General features: G+C 44.9%; 1 long non-coding RNA gene across 1 annotated transcript in view; it reads left to right on the top strand.

The window, feature by feature from the left end:
• Nucleotides 1-20,714, top strand: part of LOC138990410 (uncharacterized) — a 42,814-nt gene that overhangs the window by 7,805 nt on the left and 14,295 nt on the right. The window lies entirely within an intron of this gene.

Below are 20,714 nucleotides of genomic sequence, written 5' to 3'. Positions count from 1 at the left end.
AATTAGAAAAGCTAATTCTGGAATCAAAATTATTCTCCTTCAAAAATATGTACTGAATTTAGTTCTATGATTATTTAGACCCAGTTCTGCCAACTCTTGAGAGTTCCTTGGAAAGCAAGGAGATCAAACCAGTCAATCCTAAATGAAATAAACCTTGAATACTCTTTGGAAGGTCTGAAGCTGAATCTGAAGCTCCAATACTTTGGCCACCTGATGTGAACAGCTGACTCATTGGAAAAGACCCTGATGCTGGGAAAGATTGAAGGCAGAAGGAGAAGAGGGCAACAGAAGATGAGATGGTTGGGTGGCACCACCAATTCAATGGACATGAACTTGGACAAACTCTGGGAGATGGTGAGGGACAGGGGAGTGTAGTGTCTTGCAGTCCATGGGGTCACTAAGAGTTGGACATGACTTGGCAACTGAACAACAGCAACAACACCTCACAGCTGCCTTTGACAAGTTCTAGATTAATGCTGGGTGGCCACTGCCATGATATAGATCCACTGCTTGGGTGGTTCCATCTTCTCCCCACTTAAAGCATCACCCACAAAAGTATAAGACCAACCTGTGGAGGCAAGTGAGACATGAGATGATTAGAATGTAGAATCATAACAGTATTAGTAGCAGAGCATGCAGAAATGTGTGCTAAGTTGCTTCAGTGGTGTCCAACACTTTGTGACCCCATGGACTGTAGCCTGCCAGGTTCTTCTGTCCATGGGATTCTCCAGGCAAGAATACTGAGTGAATTGGATGCCCTACTCCAGGGAGTCTTCCCAACCCTGGGGTTGGACTTGCATCTCGTATGCCTCCTGCATTGGCAGGCAGGTTCTTTACCACTAACCCTGTAGTTTAGTCACTCAGTCATGTCCGACTCCTTGCGACCCCATGGACTGCAGCATGCCAGGCTTCCCTGCCCCTCACCATCTCCCAGAGCTTGCTCAAACTCAAGCCTATCGAGTCAGTGATGCCATCCAGCCATCTCATCCTCTGTCGTCCCCTTCTCCTCCTGCCCCCAATCCCTCCCAGCATCAGTCTTTTCTGATGAGTCAGCACTTTGCATCAGGTGGCCAAGGTATTATAGCTTCAGCTTCAGTATCAGTCCTTCCAACGAATATTCAGGACTAATTTCCTTTAGGATGGATTTGTTGGATCTCCTTGCAGTCCAAGGGACTCTCAAGAGTCTTCTCTAACACCACAGTTCAAAAGCATCAATTCTTCGGCACTCAGCTTTCTTTATGGTCCAACTCTCATATCCATACAGGACTACTGGAAAAACCATAGCTTTGACTAAATGCACCATTTTCAGCAAAGTAATGTCTAGTCCAGTAATCTCATGTAACTCATTTTGAGCTTGAGATTAACACATGAAGCTGAGAGACTGGACCATAGTCTCGTTGAAAGTTGTTACAGTAGGCAGCTCCACCCACTTCCTTTTCCTGCTCCTTTTAGACACAATTGCCTTTGCTTTTTCTCCCCAGTCATTCAGTATTTATTCAAATTTCAAGCTTGATATCTACTGACTTGTATGCACATAATAAGCCTTAGCACGGTAACAGAGTGGAAGTCACCTCCTTATTCTAAGTTTCACATGACACTCATTTCCACAGAAAAGATCTTCAACACCTTGAAATTCATCTGATATGACTATCCCACAATAGGAGAGATGGATGTGTATATATATGAATGTTTCAAGAATCTTCATGCAGTGTCTACTGTGATAGCTGTTGCAAACAAAAGCAGTGTGTGTGTGTGTTTGGTGGGGCTTCACTTTGGGAAGGTGAGATAGTTCTGGGGATGAATGGTGCTGATGGTTCCACCACAAGTGAATGTATTTAACAGTACTGAACTGAAAATATTAAAAATCACTATTAAGAATCATTAAAATGATAAATTTTACAAGATGCATATTTTACCAAAACAAAAATGTAAGAAAAATGGACTAGTGTATTTTGGCTTTCAATTACCTTTTGAAACTGGGCAATCTGTAGCATATACATATATATTTTTGTAAATTGGTATATATCTCTTCAGCATTTTTTTTCCCACAAAACCGTATTTATGCTTTCATTCTGCATTGAATGACCATCCAAGATTTATTACAGGCTCCAGTAGACAGTGCAGTATAAAAAGTACAGTCCTTACCTCTTGCTAAGGACATTTTTTAGATACAGTGTCTTTTTAGACATGAGACTGCCTGCACACCAGAGATTCCTGGGACCCATTCTGGGTTCCCAAAGAACCTGGGCAGAAACCATGGAAGTCTGAACCATCCATGGCAGCAGCTTCAAACTCCAAACTTATATGAAACACTCCTGCAAACACTGACTTCTCCATGAGATAGCATGCCAATTACAGCATAAGACTAGTGTTTTCACTCATTTAACAATTGGATTAAAGCCAAGATCCCTAAATATACGCCAGCTTTCTGCCTTTGATTTCATATGCCTTGAGCATGTTCCAAGAACCTCTGAGGTCAGTGCATCTCAGTTCATGAAGGGGAGCCCTGAGTGGATTCTGAGGGTCTAGATTCTAGAACATCCACTTTCAGTTGTAGGGAACCTAACATCAACGACAGAAAACTCCTGGGGGCAGGCCTCCCTCTGCAGCTATCTTTATACGAATACCCTTAATGATACATTAAAACTGTGACAGAAAAGAGGAGCAAAACAGTGATTATGCCTTCTAAAATTGGATTTGTATTTCCAGACCTCTGTTGCTATGGCAACAAAAGCAGCATCCTTGCAACACATCAAGAAACATCTTTCATTCATAGAGTGCTTACGTTTCAGGGCTATGAGCAGAGATTAAATGAGTCTGAGTATGTAGAACACTTAGCACGGGGCCCAGCACAAAGAAAATACATCATAAATGCTAATACTATTAACATGAAAATCTCCTTAATTCACCCCGGATTTACTGAACACTTCTGTGTGCTTCGGGTAGTTTAGACAATGTGAACATAAAAGGCTAAACTATAGAATATAGATGTTGGAACTTGTTGTCTTTGGTTAGATATCAGATTCAGAGCCTGAAAAGTAGGACAGCAAAATAAGACAGGATAACACAAAATGAGGAAGTTGCCAGGAGGTGGTGGAGGTTTTAATGACCAAATAGTCACTATTTCCTGAGGAGTATGCTGTTTCTGATGCCATGCTGAGCTCGTGTGCCTGATTTTGTTGATCTTCTGTAAAGCTCCTTTACCCAGAGGGAGACTCAGTTTGTGAAGGGGAGCCCTATGTGGACTGAATAGAGAGATTTGGGTGCATCACTGACACTAAGTCAGTTACTCCTGGACTGTATTTCCTGGTGCCCACGCTCCCTCGCTTTCACTCTGGTTCTGGGGGGCCCTGGGTGGGGACCTTCTCACCCCAGCTCAAAGCCTTTGACTAATGATACTGTGATGACACAATTCACAACAAGAGGTACATACTTGGTATGTATGGAGGGTTCCATACTTTGACCACCCGATTCGAAGAGCTGAATCATTAGAAAAGACCCCAATGTTGGGAAAGATTGAGGGCAGGAGGAAGAGGGGATGGAAGAGGACGAGACGGTTGGATGGCATCACTGACTCCATGGACATGAGTTTGAGCAAGCTCCAGGAGTTGGTGGTGGACAGGGAAGCCTGGGGCGCTGCAGCCCATGGGGTTGCAAAGAGTCGGACATGACTGAGTGACTGAACAACAACGTAGGGGTCCATTGGCACAGAGTCCCTAAAGCCCTTGGGAGACCCTAAGGGATGTGAGCAACAAATGTGTACATTAATGTGTTACTCAGGTGACTTTTGGGAAGCCCTTAGGTCCCCTAAGTATGACGGCTGGTCCTTATGGGAACCAACCGCTTTCTGAAAGGGCTAGAACTTTCAGGTGGATCCCTGCCCGCCAGGCAGAGGAGAGGGGCTGGGACTGAGTTCACTCGTCTATGGCCAGAGCCTTCATCTACCACCCTAAGGGGTTATGCTGAAGTTTCTGGAGGATGCCCTCGTTCCATGATTCCCCTCCTTGAACAAGTATCAATTTTCCATTTCCATCCAAAAGTATTACATTCAGCTTCAAATTCTATTTTATCCATTTATTGGATGACTAAACTTTCCTGAGTCTCAGTTGGCAGAAATGTGGAGATAATAGCACCCGATTTTCAGCGAGGATTAGGAGATGTGAGATATAAAATTCCTATCTAAGTGTCTGACTTTACACGCAGTCTGCCTTATACATAATGACTCTGCTGCCTGTGGCTTTGGTTATGACGCCACTGCAGTGACAAGAGCACGCTGGTCCCACCTCCATCACCCACATGGCTGCTTCCTGGGGGAGAGATGGCTCCATTTGCTGAGAAGCATTTCTTCAGCATATGCATGTATTCTGAGCACTTTACTTCAGTGATCTCATTTACTCTCCAACATAAACCACGACGACAGCCCTGGGATAAATACTGTTATCTCTCTTCTTACACAAGGTCCCCCAGTCAGGAGTCCAGGAGCAGATGTGAAAGCAGGGTTAGCCTTGCTCCAGGGCACGTGTTTTCAGTCATGACCTTGGCCTTGCCTCTCAGAGAATTGTATGTTTATTTTTACGTAATTGTTTCTGTTTTATTTGACCCCAATGTGTAGGTCTCTCATGATGCGTTTAAATTCTAAATCGGTCCTTCTATTTGTGTACCTAATATCGCTACTTTCCTGAAATCATTAGCAAAATCAAATCCACATGCCGTTCAGTGTTTATAGTAACTGGTAATTAAAGGTTGAAAAAAAACTTACTGAGACAAAAATAACCACCCCTTTATTTCCCAGACTTGACGTCCCAGATGATTCAATAATATTTGAAAATAAAGATTCACTGACATTCTCTATAATTTTTGTTCAATTCCACAAGGTATCCTTTAAAAATGAATGCAGTGATGGCACTTCCCAGGTGGTCCAGCGACTAAGACTTTGCCTCCCAGTGCAAAGGGCGCAGGTTCGATCCCTGGTCAGGGAGTTAAGATCCCACATGCCTTGGGGCCCCAAAACCGAGACATAAAACAGAAACAATACTGTAACAAATTCAATAAAGACTTAAAAAATGGTCCACATCAAAAAATCTTAAAAAAAAAAGAATGCAAGAAAATCATTATAAAATGAAATCTGAGTCTCAGATCCCAGGTGTTTCATAGTCCTTGCTCCTCCGCAGACTCTTCTGTGGGGGTGTCATTCCCCCTTCCATACCCCCGAAGGGCTGCAGGGTGTGGAGCTGAGGGCTCTGAAATTCTTTTTCCTGAGGCCAGATACAGATATCCCTGCCCCCTTGGTGGGGCCACTGCCGGCTGACCTCCACCCCAGAGCCCCTTGGGGTCAGGCTGCAGCCTGGTGGACACGAGAGGGGCTGTGCTCTGTTACCTCCGTCCCCGTCCCTCCCATCCAAGCCCCCTTCTGCCATAGGTTGCCAATGACTTGGTGTTTAGGATATACCAAATGCATTCTGTATTGTCAGATTTTGGTCATTCTAATAAGAATGTGATATAAATTTTAATATAATCCAAATGATCATCAATTCCCCAGTCTGAGACATCATTCTTACTTGACGTCCAGATAAGACGGCCCTTGACTCCATCTCAGGATTTGCAAGAAATTCACCATCTTTACTAATTAAAGCTGAATACAGGCATTGACATGTTTAAAAATCTTGTTGCCCTCTGTAGTGGGTGCTGGCTGTTTCTCTTGCTGTCTCTCTCTCTCTAGAACTTTCTCCCACCTCTTCCCCTCTAAGCTTCCAAACTCCTCCCCCTAGAAACCAGCGAATAAACTGCGCACAAGCAGCCCACCCCCCAGCCTCTCTTCCTCTCTCTCTCCCACTGGACTGACCTTTGCCTGGGGCGGCAGGTGAAGACACCTGTGAGGAAGGAGGTTACTCCATAGGTTACAAGGAAAGCTCAGCAGAGGGTCGTGGGGACGCCCTGGAGACCAGGTCACAGCCGGATGGCCACAGGTCTCCTGCCCTCGCTGAGGAAGTGCCCACAGGTCCCAGGGGAAGCTGTGACCTCAGTCTTCCCACCGCCTGGACTAGGCTTCCTGGCCTCTCTCCCCTCCAATCCTTGCTCTGCTAAGGATGGGTGGTCTTCCATGGTTTTGATGCCTGCAGGGCTCCTGTGCTTGGAGCCCTGCAGCCAATCAGTCTGACCCCAGAGGAAAAGGTGAGCACGTTTCTGTAAATAAGAGACCAATCACAGGAGTGACCAGCTGAAAAGTGGGGCTGAGGCCCCAAGGGCCGCCAGCCTCTCAGGTGGTCCTGCACCCTCTCTAGGCCGGCAGGTGGTTCCCTGTCTTGAGAGCCCTGGCCGAGCTGGCTTCACACCCCCATCCCTGTCTCTCACACGGGGCCTCCAGGCTTGTTCTCAGGGCTGTGTGTCACAGGGCCTGCTGTAAACTGTTGTATCCCCACACGGTTCAGTTGTAGACTCCTAATCCCAGTGGGATGGTGTCAGGAGTGGAGCCTCTGGTCACGAAACCATGAAGGTGGAGCCCCCAGGATGGATCAGCGTCCTGATAGAAGAGATCTAGAGAGCCCTCAGCCCCTTCCTCCAGGCGGGGACAGATGGAAGAAGACGCCATCCTCACCAGATGCTGAATCTGCCTGCAACTTGACCTTCGACAGCCAGTCTCCAGAGTTGGAAGAAATGCAGGTCTGCTGTTCAACTGCTCAGTCTGTGGCATATTACCATAACAGCCCAGAGGGACTAAGACATGCCCCCAGCAGTAGAGACACTGGTTACGATGTGCGTTTCAGTGAACGGAGCACAGGTCCCCACCCTCGCAGGAGGAAGACAGGACATTCCGGCCGAGGCACCCAGGTGGCTCCCTCAGCACCGGGAGTTGTTGGCACCGAGCCACTTCCTCCATGTTCACACTACTGAGGAGACAGTGGAATGAAGAATCCCCCCATGTTGTTCAGCTTTCTCTGCAAGGTGGCTTCTTGGTGGCTGCTTGGAGCCAAACCCAGGGTTGCTAGGACTCCCTCCTCTGCGAAGCCATCCTGCTCGAGCCCCCTTGTCGCTCATAGTCCCGGCACCTTGAGCAAAGCTGCCGGGAGCTCTCTTGCCTCCTAAGTTTATTCTGTCCTTCTTTCAAGGGATAGAGAATTTCAGCTTCTAACCCCCAATCCCACATAGGCCACAGGAACCAGAAAAGTAAGAGAACAAGCAGAGTAAAGTGAAGGAAAATAAACAATCCAGTTACCACTTCTGCTTAGTTATTTTCAGAAAGCATTGGAAGATAATACCTCTGTGGATAATCAAGAGCCAATTTATAATCATAACACCTGCTTAAGCAAATTAAAGTAAGTGCGTAAAGTATGGCAATCAAGAAAAAAATGTATCTGGGGAATGATCATTGATGGATGCTTTTAGAAGAAACGTCATTATGATGGGAGCGTTTCTGAATTTTGGCTGGTGTCGCATCATCACGGTCTTTGATAGTCAGATGAGTTTGTCTTCAGAACCACAGAGACTTTCCCTCCACCCTGTTAGGTTCTGTACCTGGGCCTGAAAATTAAACTGAGTAAAGGACAGATTAATAGGAGAAGAACATTCACATTTTATTCAATGTTAATTTTCTGTATGTATACAGAGTCCTTCCTACGGAAGAAATAAAAACTCAGAGAAGCAGATAAGCATGACAAATTAGATACCATTTTAACAAAGAATGATAAATTTTAGAGATTGAAGGGACAAAGGAAAAAAGTTTGGACTGGAGGTGGTAAATTGTGGGTCAGGGACTAGGAGATATGCGGACCCGGGTCTAACCGATGATTAGGGCTATTTAGCAGGTTGTTTGTATAGGTTCATTCTGACAACAGTAAGAGTCTTCTGTCCTCCTGGTCCAGGGAGGATATCCTTCTCATGGAATTTGGCTTTTGGATGGTAAATGGGAGATTAGAAAACCCTTCCTGTATGTGCAAATACCCTCAGTTCCAAATAACTAGTGTGCCCACTCTACATATTTTGGGGTGGAACCTCTTCACCCCTGAATCATCACCCCATAACTATAAATCAGTAGGGAGCCTTGAATTTATCAGGGAAGTGCAATTTTCAGAAAGTGACTCATTGCCAATCTGGGTGACAGGTTCAGTTTCCCAGCTCTGCCTCCATAAAAAGCCTGTAAAAGCCCCAAAGAATGGGGTTTCAAGAGCTTTGAGACTGGTGAACATGTGAAGATTTGGGAAGAGTGGGATCTGGAGAGGGCACAGACACTCTCATCCTTTCTATACCCCCTGCCTTGTGTCTCCTCGATCTAGGGGTTCCTAAGTTACTGTCTTTCAGACACTCTATTGGAAAAAAGTAAAAGTATTGAGTATCACAAGATACCCTTAGGAAAACTGGAAAGACTTTCCAAGCCCGTGAAGTCACGTGGTTGCAATGTGAGTGTGTGTTTTCTTTGCGGAGAACTTAACCCTGTAAGTGAAGCTATTAGGATGGAGATGGTGAGGATGGTGGGGAGGCCTGTGTCAGTGCGGCTTCCTGGTTTGCAGAAGGTAGTCTGAGAAACCAGAGCGTTGCAGAATTTTAGGAGTGGCCATGAGCGAAACTCTCCTGAGATCAGATCTGAGACTGGAATGGCATGCCAACCAGGTTTCCCTGAGCAGTGCTGGGTCCTGAGTTCAAATGGCAGGAAGACTGAAGGCTGACTTCACACCAGCAGGGAGCTTGGCAGGTTCCTTTGGGGATGAGACCAGTGGGAACAGGGTGAAGATGTCGGGTGGAGATCTGGGTTAGAGATAAAAGTGCATTGCGAGACACTAAGTCAGTCTTTAGGGAGCTGTATTCCCTTATCCGGAGCAGCCTATCCTGGCACTCCCCCCAGCCCCCCATTTTCTGAAACCCCCTGGCACTTTCTGTATGTATTGCTGTTTTGAGCACTCAATCATAGATTAGGTTTTATCTGACACATGTGTATTTTAGTGTCTGTCTTCTACCATCACATAAAATCATTTGGCATGCCTGGAGAGTAATTTTTTTTTTTTGAACCTAATCATCTATTCCATTCTCTGTGAAGTAAGCAGAGCAGGTATTTTGACTCCAACTTTCAGATAAAAATATGCATATTGGATGGAAGCAGGTGGTGATAAACAGGGTGGGGCCTCTAGCAGGCCCTGCCCATTGGAACTCAACACTGAATCCAGATAAATGTGCAGTAAACACTCACGACAGAATAAATGGGTCGATAAGATAAGGCTCTTTCTTAAGGCAGATTTTATGAATGAAGATGTTAGTTTTTTGTTAACCTGATTGGTCTGTAATATTTCATTTGTGATGTGAGAACCAAAATTTCTAAAATCATGCATATTTTCTCAAGGATACCTGTCACTTCTTTCCCAATTTTTAGCTCTCTTTAAAGTTCAGAAGATGGTAGTTAAATATATATACACATATAACATAGAGAATAAAAATAAGAACTTCATCTGGTCCTATGAAATTAGAACTGGAAACATTCTGTCGAGTTGATATCGTTGCCAATGAATTATAGCTCCTGGTGGAATTTTAAAAAAATCACTTCACCAGCACAATTAATTCTAAATGTCTCGGTCGATGTGCTTGTCCCTCTTCCTAGGAGAGATATTTGTTTAAGGTAAAGGCGCTCACCTGAGTTCTTGGGAAGAGGATATGAATGTCCCTTTCAAATGTGATTGTTGTGCTTCCAGGCACTTACTCTCCAGTCCCACAGGCATTTCTTCCCTAGTCAGTATTGTCATTTTTACTTCTTTACCTCTCTTTGCCCATCACCGTCAATGTTCCTTTCTTGACTCTCAACTCTTATCTCATGCAGCTTTGAGCCCAAAGAGCCATGTGCTGATGTGTGTGGTCGTCCTGCACCAAGGGCTCAGTGCAGAAGCAGAAGCCATGGCTCCATCCTCTGGGGGATTTGGTCCACGGAGGGAAGCACAGTTTAGGGGGCTTCCACACTGACCAGTCTGCTCAGAGGGGGGCCTCTCATTTGGGGAGGGGTGATGGATGGGGGTAGCAAACCTCAGGGCAGGGCTGGGATGGGGGGCCTGAGATGGAGCCGACAGGATGGAATCAGTGTGGTCCAGCCTCACACCCTGACTTAGACTATCCCACAAAACTACTGTCATCACAACAGCATGGTACTGGCATGAAACAGACATATAGATAAGTGGAACAGGAAAGAAAGCCCAGAAATAAACCCATTAATTGGTGGTCCTTTAATTAATTGATGACAAGAAGGCAAGAATATACAATGGAGAGAAGACAGAGAAGCAGCGCTTGGAAAACTCAACAACGAATTGTCAAAGAATGAAATTAGAATGCTGTCTGAAACCATACACAGCTATAAACTCAAAATGGATTAAAGACAAATGTAAGACTGGAAACCACGAAACTCCTAGAGGAAAACGTAGGTGGAACACCATGACAGAAATTGATTCTGTCTCCTCAGGCAAAGGAAAGAAAAGCAAAAATACACAAATGGGACCTAATTAAACTTAAAAATACTTGCTCGGCAAAGAAAACCATTGACAAAATTAAAAGACAAGCTACCGAATAGTGTTACATTTATTGGGTAGATCAGTATAAACTCGGTCTACAGTGCTCTTCACATTCTTTTCTACAATTTATTTTTCCAAAGCTTTCATTAAAAAGTCCTTCTTCCTTTATTGAAAGCCCTACATTCATTCCCAAGTGAAAGTCATAAAAAATACTGGATTATATTGTTAGAACCCATGCATGACTGTCATTTTGATAAAAGTAGGAACTAAAATAACAACTAAAGAAGAATCATTTTTGCTTTGGCTATTCCAAAAGCGAGCCATAATTACTGCTATGGATGAGAGCCATAAGCTGTGCACTGGGGATTCGGTGAACTTGATGAAAATGGCCCTTGTCCACATGGTGCCTTGGACCAGTGAGACACAGACTTTCTACAGAGATCGCACAGTGATGTGAGGAAAGGATGCTGTGCCCGCAGTCATTGCCATCAGATACTCCTGCTGTCAGATGGCTCCATGAACTTGTTGCTGCTTTAATACCACAGTAGATATTTTTAGGGATGAAAGTGGGCTTCCCTGGTGGCTCAGATGGTAAAGAACTTGCCTGGAATGCAGGAGACTTGGGTTTGATCCCTGGATCAGGAAGATCCCCTGGAGAATTCCCTCTCCAGTATTCTTGTCTGGAGAATCCCATGGACAGAGGAACCTGGCGGGCTACAGTCCAAAGGGTTGCAAAGAGTCAGACATGACTGAGTGATTCACACACACACACACACACACAGGGATGAAAATAAACAGAAATCTATTATGGAATCATCTTTTCTTACAAGTGACAAAATGGAGAAATACCTTGAGACCAATGAAATTCAAGTTGTGAATGAAAGCTGAAGTACACGTCCACAGACACACAGACACACACACTCATCACTCAATTAATCTTGATAGAAAGAAGGAACCTAAACCCCTCTAGCCCAGCAGATGGGATGTAAACTGAGGCAATTAGAAGAATTAGCAAGGCATCACAAATTCAAGACCAGCATCAATTCCTCCATACAGTCATGCCCACAATTCTCTGTGATAAGGATTCCTCTCACTGATTCAGGGAATGGAAGTGATGGATAAAAACCCTAACAAAGCAGAAAAGAGTTCTGCTTGGGGGCTCAGCAAATTACAGCTTCTGAGGGTGATATCCAGAGAAGAATCTGTCCCAGATCTTCAGGAAGGGGCTTTGAATAATGGGTGCAACCATTCTTTGAAAGTTAAAAATAAGTGTGATGCAGATAGGGGAAGGTGGGACTTAACATACCTTCTCCAGTAGGACTGGAAGGTCAGAAGGAATCCCTCACTTCACAGGAGTGACGACTGATTGTGTAAGATACAGATCTTGACTAATGTGAGTGCTGGTTGAAGAGAATTATTTAAATCTGCAGGTCACGAAGCAACAGTTAGAACTGGACATGGAACAACAGACTAGTTCCAAATAGGGAAAGGAGTACGTCAAGGCTGTATATTGTCACCCTGCTTATTTAACTTCTATGCAGAGTACATCATGAGAAACGCTGGGCTGGAAGAAACGCAAGCTGGAATCAAGATTGCCAGGAGAAATATCAATAACCTCAGATATGCAGATGACACCACCCTTATGGCAGAAAGTGAAGAGGAACTAAAAAGCCTCTTGCTGAAAGTGAAAGTGGAGAGTGGAAAAGTTGGCTTAAAGCTCAACATTCAGAAAACGAAGATCATGCATCCGGTCCCATGACTTCATGGGAAATAGATGGGGAAACAGTGGAAACAGTGTCAGACTTCATTTTTTTGGGCTCCAAAATCACTGCGGATGGTGACTGCAGCAATGAAATTAAAAGATGCTTACTCCTTGGAAGGAAAGTTATGACCAACCGAGCAGAGACATTACTTTGCCAACAAAGGTCCATCTAGTCAAGGCTATGGTTTTTCCTGTGGTCATGTATGGATGTGAGAGTTGGACTGTGAAGAAGGCTGAGCGCCGAAGAATTGATGCTTTTGAACTGTGGTGTTGGAGAAGACTCTTGGACTGCAAGGAGATCCAACCAGTCCATTCTAAAGGAGATCAGCCCTGGGATTTCTTTGGAAGGAATGATGCTAAAGCTGGAACTCCAGTACTTTGGCTGCCTCATGCGAAGAGTTGACTCATTGGAAAAGACTCTGATGCTGGGAGGGATTGGGGGCAGGAGGAGAAGGGGACGACAGAGGATGAGATGGCTGGATGGCATCACTGACTCAATGGACATGAGTCTGAGTGAACTCCAGGAGTTGGTGATGGACAGGGAGGCCTGGCGTGCTGTGATTCATGGGGTCGCAAAGAGTCGGACACAACTGAGCGACTGAACTGAACTGAACTGAACAGGTGGGATTCACCATAGATCCTGCCCCAACTCAAAGATCCCAGAATCTTTAGTATGACTTTTGTGATCTGGAACTTACCCCCAGGGGCTCAGAAAGTACTATCTCTGAAATGCAAGCAAGCCAGCAAATCCCAGACTCCAACAGATCAATAAACCAATTAACCACGAGGAGTTGGGAGTGAGGTGAGGTCAGGATCTTCTGGATAGCAACCCACTCAGGTGTTCTGTCCTGTTCTCAGGGGAGGGGAGCTCTGACTGCATCCTGATGCCTTGCAGGGCTGCATCTTCACTTATCCTAAAACAGCACCACGTCTGTCATCTTGATAGAAGCAGGAGCTAAAATAACAAATGTAAGGGAGACAAGTTATACACACACACAAAAGTTGACCTTCTGCAAGAAGGAGGGAGAATGCAAAGCTGGACAGCACTGTGGTGGCCCCGAGGGCACAGGGGATCCAGGTGGTCAGTGTTGGGACAGGGGCATCCCAGGGAAACTTCATGATGGTGCAACTTCCTTTGCTAGGCCTGGGGAGGCAGTTGGGAGCCTCGTGCCACCCTTCACCTGTCGTCAATGAACTGAACGCTGACTTCTACTTAATTTCTAATTTTTTGAATATCAGTAGCCACATAGAGCTGGCCGCTGCTACCCTGGACAGCTGTGACACAGAAAAGTCTATTGCTAATCATTTATACATGATGTTCCAATCATCATTCATCATTGATCACTGCTGGTGCTGCACAGACCTGATGTCAGACACGTCTCTGCTCTGCCCAGTGAGCAAACCTTCTGAATACGAGGGGGCCAAACCTTCATGAAGTGTCTCTTGTCTCAGCCATCGTGGTCAATGTCTAGGACCTTGGGCTGCTGGTGATACACGTGTGTGTGGCTTGGTCTGGTTTACCTCTGGGCAGACTGGCAGGCAACAGAAAGAATGTTTGCAGAGCTCTCTTGACCAAAATTTAAGAAGAATGTGGAGGGAGCTGAAAAATGTGCCCACAGGTGTTAAGAGATCGTGAACTGTTTGCACGTGTTAGAGTGAGCCACAGCAATGGGTGTCACACCTCAAGCATTTCCTTACAGTCACTTTTGTATTTTCTATTTGTATAGTGCCAGTTATTTTTTCTCTTTCCTTTCTTTGTTCTTTTCTTTCTTTTCTCCCTCCCTCCTGCTCTTCCTCCATCCCTCTTTCTGTGTTGGCAGAAGGGATGTAGGTGTATCCTCTGGCATGGCACTCAGGTGTCACAGTAGTTACCTGCTGAGGGTGCTGGAGTCACAGCTGAACGTCTGTGACTGACTAGAGCATCTATTTTTGTTTTTGGGAAGCAGTAATGGGAACTGGCTCCCAGCGTAGCCTCTCTGGAGCAGTGGCTCAGCGCCTGCTCTTTGCACTCTGCTCTGCTCTTGGAAACCAGTCTCTGCAGTGAGAGATGGGGCATCTGATGGAGCAACAGGAACCTGCTCCAAGGGGCCAACGCTTGCGGGGTTTCCCCTCAGTTTCCCCGGCAGCTTCTGTTCATTCTGTCTTGAGCTGGCAGAGGCAGAAACTGCTTGGCAAAAAGCACGTTTTATGGCACATGTGAGGCTGGAAATGAGGCCTGACTCTGGCCCTTTCTGTCCACAGTGGGGCATCGCCAGGTCCACACCACTGGCCTGTTCCTAGTTCAGGTCATAGCAGGAGAGGCTGTTTGAGCAGCAGCTCTCTGGAGCCCCTGCTTCATCTTCAGCTCACCTTGCAGCTGTTTTCAGCCACCAGAGCCAAATTTATAGCCATGTGTGGATTTAGCAAATGTGGAAACAAAACGTTTCTTACAAGTAGGGAAGTGAGCCAGAGAAGTGATGGGGAAAATGGTTAAATGAGGCAATGGGTTGGGTCCAGGAGACCCAAGGGAGAACTAGGGGTGGTTCTGAGTCAGCTCAGGAGGAAGATGGGGAGAGACCACAACAGAACGCATGGCTGGCTACGTGATTTCATTTTCAGTGGTTTTGAAGAGAGGAAACTTCTATAGAGCAGACATTTGTTGAAAACAGTGTCAAAATTGGCAGAAATGGGATTTATCTCATTCAGAGAAAATCGACTCATCTAAAAATAACAAAAAAGAAAAAAAGAAAAGAAAAAGTTCATTCTGATTTTTCGGAAATTTTGACAAATATGGGTCTGTGCTGACTACTTAAAGATTTGTGTGGTATAGAAAATAATGCTATCCATTAAATTTGATAATTTCTTTAATGTGATGAAATATGTAACATATGAATAATCGATTAACCACTGTGCTCCAGCAGATCTATCTGTGTGTGTTTAACTTTAACATATAAATTAATATAGGCTTTGTGATTTTGTGTGGCCCAGTTCAGTTCAGTCGCTCAGTTGTGTCTGACTCTTTGTGACCCCATGAATCACAGCATGCCAGGCCTCCCTGTCCATCACCAACTCCTGGAGCCTACTCAAACTCATGTCCATTGAGTCAGTGATGCCATATAGCCATCTCATCCTCTATCGTCCCCTTCTCCTCCCACCTTCAATCTTTCCCAGCATCAGGGTCTTTCCCAATGAGTCGGGTCTTCGCATCAGGTGGCCAAAGTGTTGGAGTTCAGCTTAGTATCAGTCCTTCTAATGAATATTCAGGACTGATTTCCTTTAGGATGGACTGGTTGGATCTCCTTGCAGTCCAAGGGACTCTCAAGAATCTTCTCCAACACCACAGTTCAAAAGCATCAATTCTTTGATGCTTAGCTTTCTTTATAGTCCAACTCTCACATCCATACATGACTACTGGAAAAATCATAGCCTTGACTAGATGGACCTTTGTTGGCAAAGTAATGTCTCTGCTTTTGAATATGCTATCTAAGTTGGTCATAACTTTTCTTTCAAGGAGCAAGCATCTTTTAATTTCATGGCTGCAGTCACAACCTGCAGTGATTTCGGAGCCCCCCAAAATAAACTCTCTCATTGCTTCCATTGTTTCCCCATTTATTTGCTATGGAGTGATGGAACCAGATGCCATGATCTTGGTTTTCTAAATGTTGAGTTTTACGTTAACTTTTTCACTATCCTCTTTCACTTTCATCAAGAGGCTCTTTAGTTTTTCTTCCTTTTCTTTTAGTCTTTCTATTCTTTTAGCTTTCTGCCGTAAGTGTGGTGTCATCAGCATGCCTGAGTTTATTGATATTTCTCCCAGCAAACTTGATTCCAGCTTGTGTTTCATCCAGTCCAGCATTTCTCAAGATGTACTCTGCATAGAAGTTAAATAAACAGGGTGACAATATACAGCCTTGATGTACTGCTTTCCTGATTTAGAATCAGTCTGTTGTTCCATGTCTGGTTCTAACTATTATTTCTTGACCTGCATACAGATTTCTCAGGAGACAGGTCAGGTATTCCCATCTCTTTCAGAATTTTCCACAATTTGTCATGATCCACACAGTCAAAGGCTTTGGCATAGTCAATAAAGCAGAAGCAGATGTTTTTCTGGAACTCTCTTCCTTTTTTGATAATCCAGCGGATGTTGGCAATTTGATCTCTGGCTCCTCTGCCTTTTCTAAATCCAATTTGAACATCTGGAAGTTCATGATTCAGGAACTGTTGAAGCCTGACTTGGAGAATTTTGAGCATTACTTTGCTAGCATGTGAGATGAGTGCAATTGTGCGGTAGTTTGAGCATTCTTCGGCATTGCCTTTCTTTGGGCTTAGCTCAAAGTGAGCACACAGATATCAGTTACATGATTAAGTGTTCTAATTTGTTATAGTTACCACTTCAAAATAAACCGCTCATCTCAATTTCTAGTTCTCATAGGTATATGTCTTTCTTTGGAGTTTGTTTCTTAATTCATAAAAGTACAGTTTCTCTAATGTTTCAACACTTCCAAGGGCTGTTGTTATTATTTAGTCACTCAGTTGTGTCCAACTATTTGTGACCCCATGGACTGCAGCACGTCAGGCTTCTCTGTCCTTCACCAACTCCCAGAGTTTGCTCATGTCCATTGAGTCAGTGATGTTTCCAACCACCTCATCCTTTGTCGCCTCCTTCTTCTCCTGCCCTCAGTCTTTCCCAGCATCAGGGTAAGAGATCAAAATAAGATTCAATGAAGACCAGTGTGTTCATGATTTCTACAATCACTGACATCTTCCCCACAATAATTATGTGAGTACAGGAGTCAGGCATAATGATGCCTATTAGCCAGGGCAGGCAGAAAATGGTTTGGTGAGTCTCTAAAGCTGTGTAACTTACTTGTGGCAAAAGCACAGACCCACATAACCCATGTCTTCAGGTCGATAGCCCAGGGCTGATGCATATCAATAGTGGGAGTGGTCAGTGCCAGCAGACCTCTGCAGCTCAGACAGGAAGGTTAGCGCCTCATCTCACCCAATGCCCATGATCCCAGAGGAGAACTCAGCAGGGTCCACATCCTGAAGACTCACATTTCTCCAGGAGCAAAGAATCCTCCTGTCTGGTCCAAGTCTTTATTCTTAAAAATCACTATTCCATATTTAGTGTTATCTGAAGGCCTGGGTAGAATGATGGTGACAAGATTTTAGCAAAACAGACTCATCTCCTATTTTCTAAAACCCATGAAACGGCTCTGTCAATTCGGAGGGCTGGCATGTTACTGAAGCTGCACTTTTTATCAACCTGGGGCTAACGAGTGCATTTCATCTCATCAGCCTATGGCAGGAATCATGACTCATGTCAGTTCTGATCATTGTGCGTTTTGGTCTTAGATGAAAGGGTGCAATGAATTTCCCATCAGTGTTGCAGGAAGAGTGAAATTTACATTTTCCTGGCATATGTGACTTTCACAATCTTAATTTTTTTCTGAAGAAAATGGTTTCTCTTTTAGTAGGGCAGAATCTGATCCCGGTGCCATTGTCACTGTGTTTGTAGAGTGAGTGTCAAATCAGCTCAGAGTTGATATGTAGGTTTTTATACTTGGAACTGTCAGTAGGCATTGTAACTACTGCACACAACACACACACTCACACACACAAGTGCAGGGCCTTTTTAACTGAAGCAGAATGTGGTCTCTAGTGAGCAGGCAAAGGCTGTGTGTGTGTATGTGAGTGTGTGTGTGTCTGTGTATCAAGCTAGAGACTAGCAGTGAAATGAAGACAGATGAGTAGTTGGACATCTGTGCACATTTTCCAAATTCGAAGTAAATGAAGCTATGGAGAAAGGCATTGCAATGCCGGCTTTGAAGAAATCACGGACTTTATGGCAAATGAAAGGATCCTCAGTGCACAATGTTCTGCTTCCTTGCAGAAGGCAATGGGTCAGACCAAAGGATGGTTCACCGACTGGGGACACAGTGAATCCACACTTGGACCCGAAAGAAGCAGGGTCTGATGGGCAGCCTTCCAGGCCTTGGAGTGACCACAGTCCCCTGCCCCGGCTCCTCACATGTCACCTGAGGACAGGACCCAGAGGGCCCACTCTGTTGGACTGAAGGCCAGATTCACCCACAGACATGATTTTCTTGGAGTGGGGTAAAGAATTCTGAATCAATGGCTAAACACGGAGAAATCCCACGTGGGACTAGAAGGGGTGGCAGAGGGGCCTTTGGGAGCATTGGACTTTGGAGCTATTACCTGAGGCTGAGACCGCTGAGTGATGGTGGCCAGATACCATGTGGCAGCCACGCTGACGTGCCACATGAGTTAGCATCACCTGTCAGCTGCCCATTCATGTTTGCTCCCGTGGAACTATTTTCCTGATGTCTGTCTGTCCAAGCTGGGAAAATGAAATCTAGATTAAAAGATGTTTGAGATTTCTCGTACTAACTTACCTTGTCAGGCCTTGGAAGGCAATGGGGTTTGGGATAAGCACAGCAGTCTCCTGGGAAAAGCCAGGTCAACTCCAGTTCCCCCAAATTCCCCTTGGCCGCCTCATGGCCTTCACTTTGGGCTCCCTGGGCTCTGAGCACAGGGGTCTCCCTCTCTGTGCAGCTCCCCAGACCCGTCCAGGACTCCCACCTACAGGGCACAGTTACCAGCAACCTCATCTGACAGGAGCACGGCCTGCCTCCCACCTCAGGTCATGGACTGTTTAACTGTATGGACATGTTTTGTTAGCCATACCCTACTTATTTCCAGAATAAACTTGGTCTTTCGTTTCCTCTCACTTTTGGCCGATGTCACTTCTTAGAGCTTTGGAGCTCAACGATGTTATTGATAAATGACCCAAGATGTTGTGCTTGGTTATTTTTTGTTTATTTATTTTTAGACACTAGAATATCAGTCTTGTTTGGCAGTCCTGAAAATCACAGCCTTTGAATAGTTATTGGTTGGAATGAGACTTCGACTTTGGGGGAACTTGGTTGTGGATAAGTCCAAAGTCAGCTCTGCTGAGATTTTTTGTGATGAGACTGGACCTTGACTGTTTCTGCACCGCTTAGGTGGACATCAGGGGGGTGGAAGTCATTCACGAGACCATTGGATCGATTGAGCTCTACCTCACGGGGAGCATGCTCCCAGGCAGTGACCAAGCCAGAGGGGAGATGAAGAAATAGCCAGCGATGTCCACGGGGGCCTGTGGAGGAGGGTGCCTGCTGTGGTCCACCTCCCTGGGGTCCAGTTGCTCCCTGCGGGCACCCCTGACCTGACAGCCCCCACACCAGGGCTTAGTCAACATTCATCCCACTGGCTTGGCCAACTGCGGGGATGGGAACCACGTGGCTCTGTGATATTTAAAAATCAGTCACAAGTCTCTTGATTGAGGTGGTGTTTTCTATCTTCATCTCCAGACACGAGTGAAGTGGTCCACTAATAAACAGAGTCACAAGACAGTCATGTTTATTCGGCAAAGCTCCAAAAATAGTTGGAAGGAAATCTGAAGATAAATGGTAGAACTATATTCCTTTTTTTTTCTATTTGGAGTGCTTTGTTTTATGGAAATATGGATCAAACAGTGATTTCAGAATTGGGAAGATCTGATTGACATGTCAACTGTGGTATGGTGTGGTCTGTACAGAATGAGACGGCAAAGTGGTTTTTAGATCTACTTTCTTTGTTATTCTTCAAATGCTGGTTCAGTGATGGAAATCAAAGAATGATTTCATTTATTTTTAAGATACAAAGCATTTTTTTACATTTTATGTATATTTCTTGAAAAAAGAAAACAGTGTATATATCAGTAACTCTCAATCAGGGGATTTTGTCTGCCCTAACCCGGGAGATAATGACTAGAAATGTTTTCTGTTGTCGGAAGGTGGGGAGGGGAGGGATAGGGGTGGGGAGGGCTATGGGCATCTAGTGGGCAGAGCCTGGGGAGGTTGCTAAGGGTACTACAGTGTCAGGATGGTCCCCTCAGCAGATAATAACTCAGCACATAATAACATCACTGGCCCCAAGTGATGTCAAAGTGCTGAGGTGGAAAAACCCTGAGGTGTGTGTATTTGTATAAAATTACATGATTGTGTATGTATATGTACGTAGATATATATGTATCTATGAATATATATAAATATATGCATATACCTATAAGAGAGGATGGGGAGAGGCTGGGTATTACCTTTCAGTCATCTGTGGATCCACAGCAAGAGCTACATTTTATTTCCTGCATAACCAACATACTGCAATGTTCAAAAAAGCAGAAATTAAGACTAGAAGAAATACAAGATTTTTGTTTTTGGCTGAATAGCCATTGGATGAATCACAGTTTATGTACCCATTCACCTTCTGAAGGACGTCTTGGTTGATGTCATGTTTTGACAATAATGAATAAGCTAGCATTTTTTAATGACTTCCCTGGTTACTCAGACAGTGAAGAACCCGCCTGCCAATGCAGGAGACATGGTTTAATCCCTGGGTTGGGAAGATCCACTGGAGAAGGAACTGGCAACCTACTCCAACATTCTTGCCTG

The sequence above is a fragment of the Bos mutus genome, chromosome 13, assembly GCF_027580195.1.
Source record: "Bos mutus isolate GX-2022 chromosome 13, NWIPB_WYAK_1.1, whole genome shotgun sequence".
Taxonomy (NCBI): Eukaryota; Metazoa; Chordata; class Mammalia; order Artiodactyla; family Bovidae; genus Bos; species Bos mutus.
The sequence above is the reverse complement of the archived record's forward strand: the minus strand, read 5'-3'. Positions and strand labels throughout refer to the sequence as shown.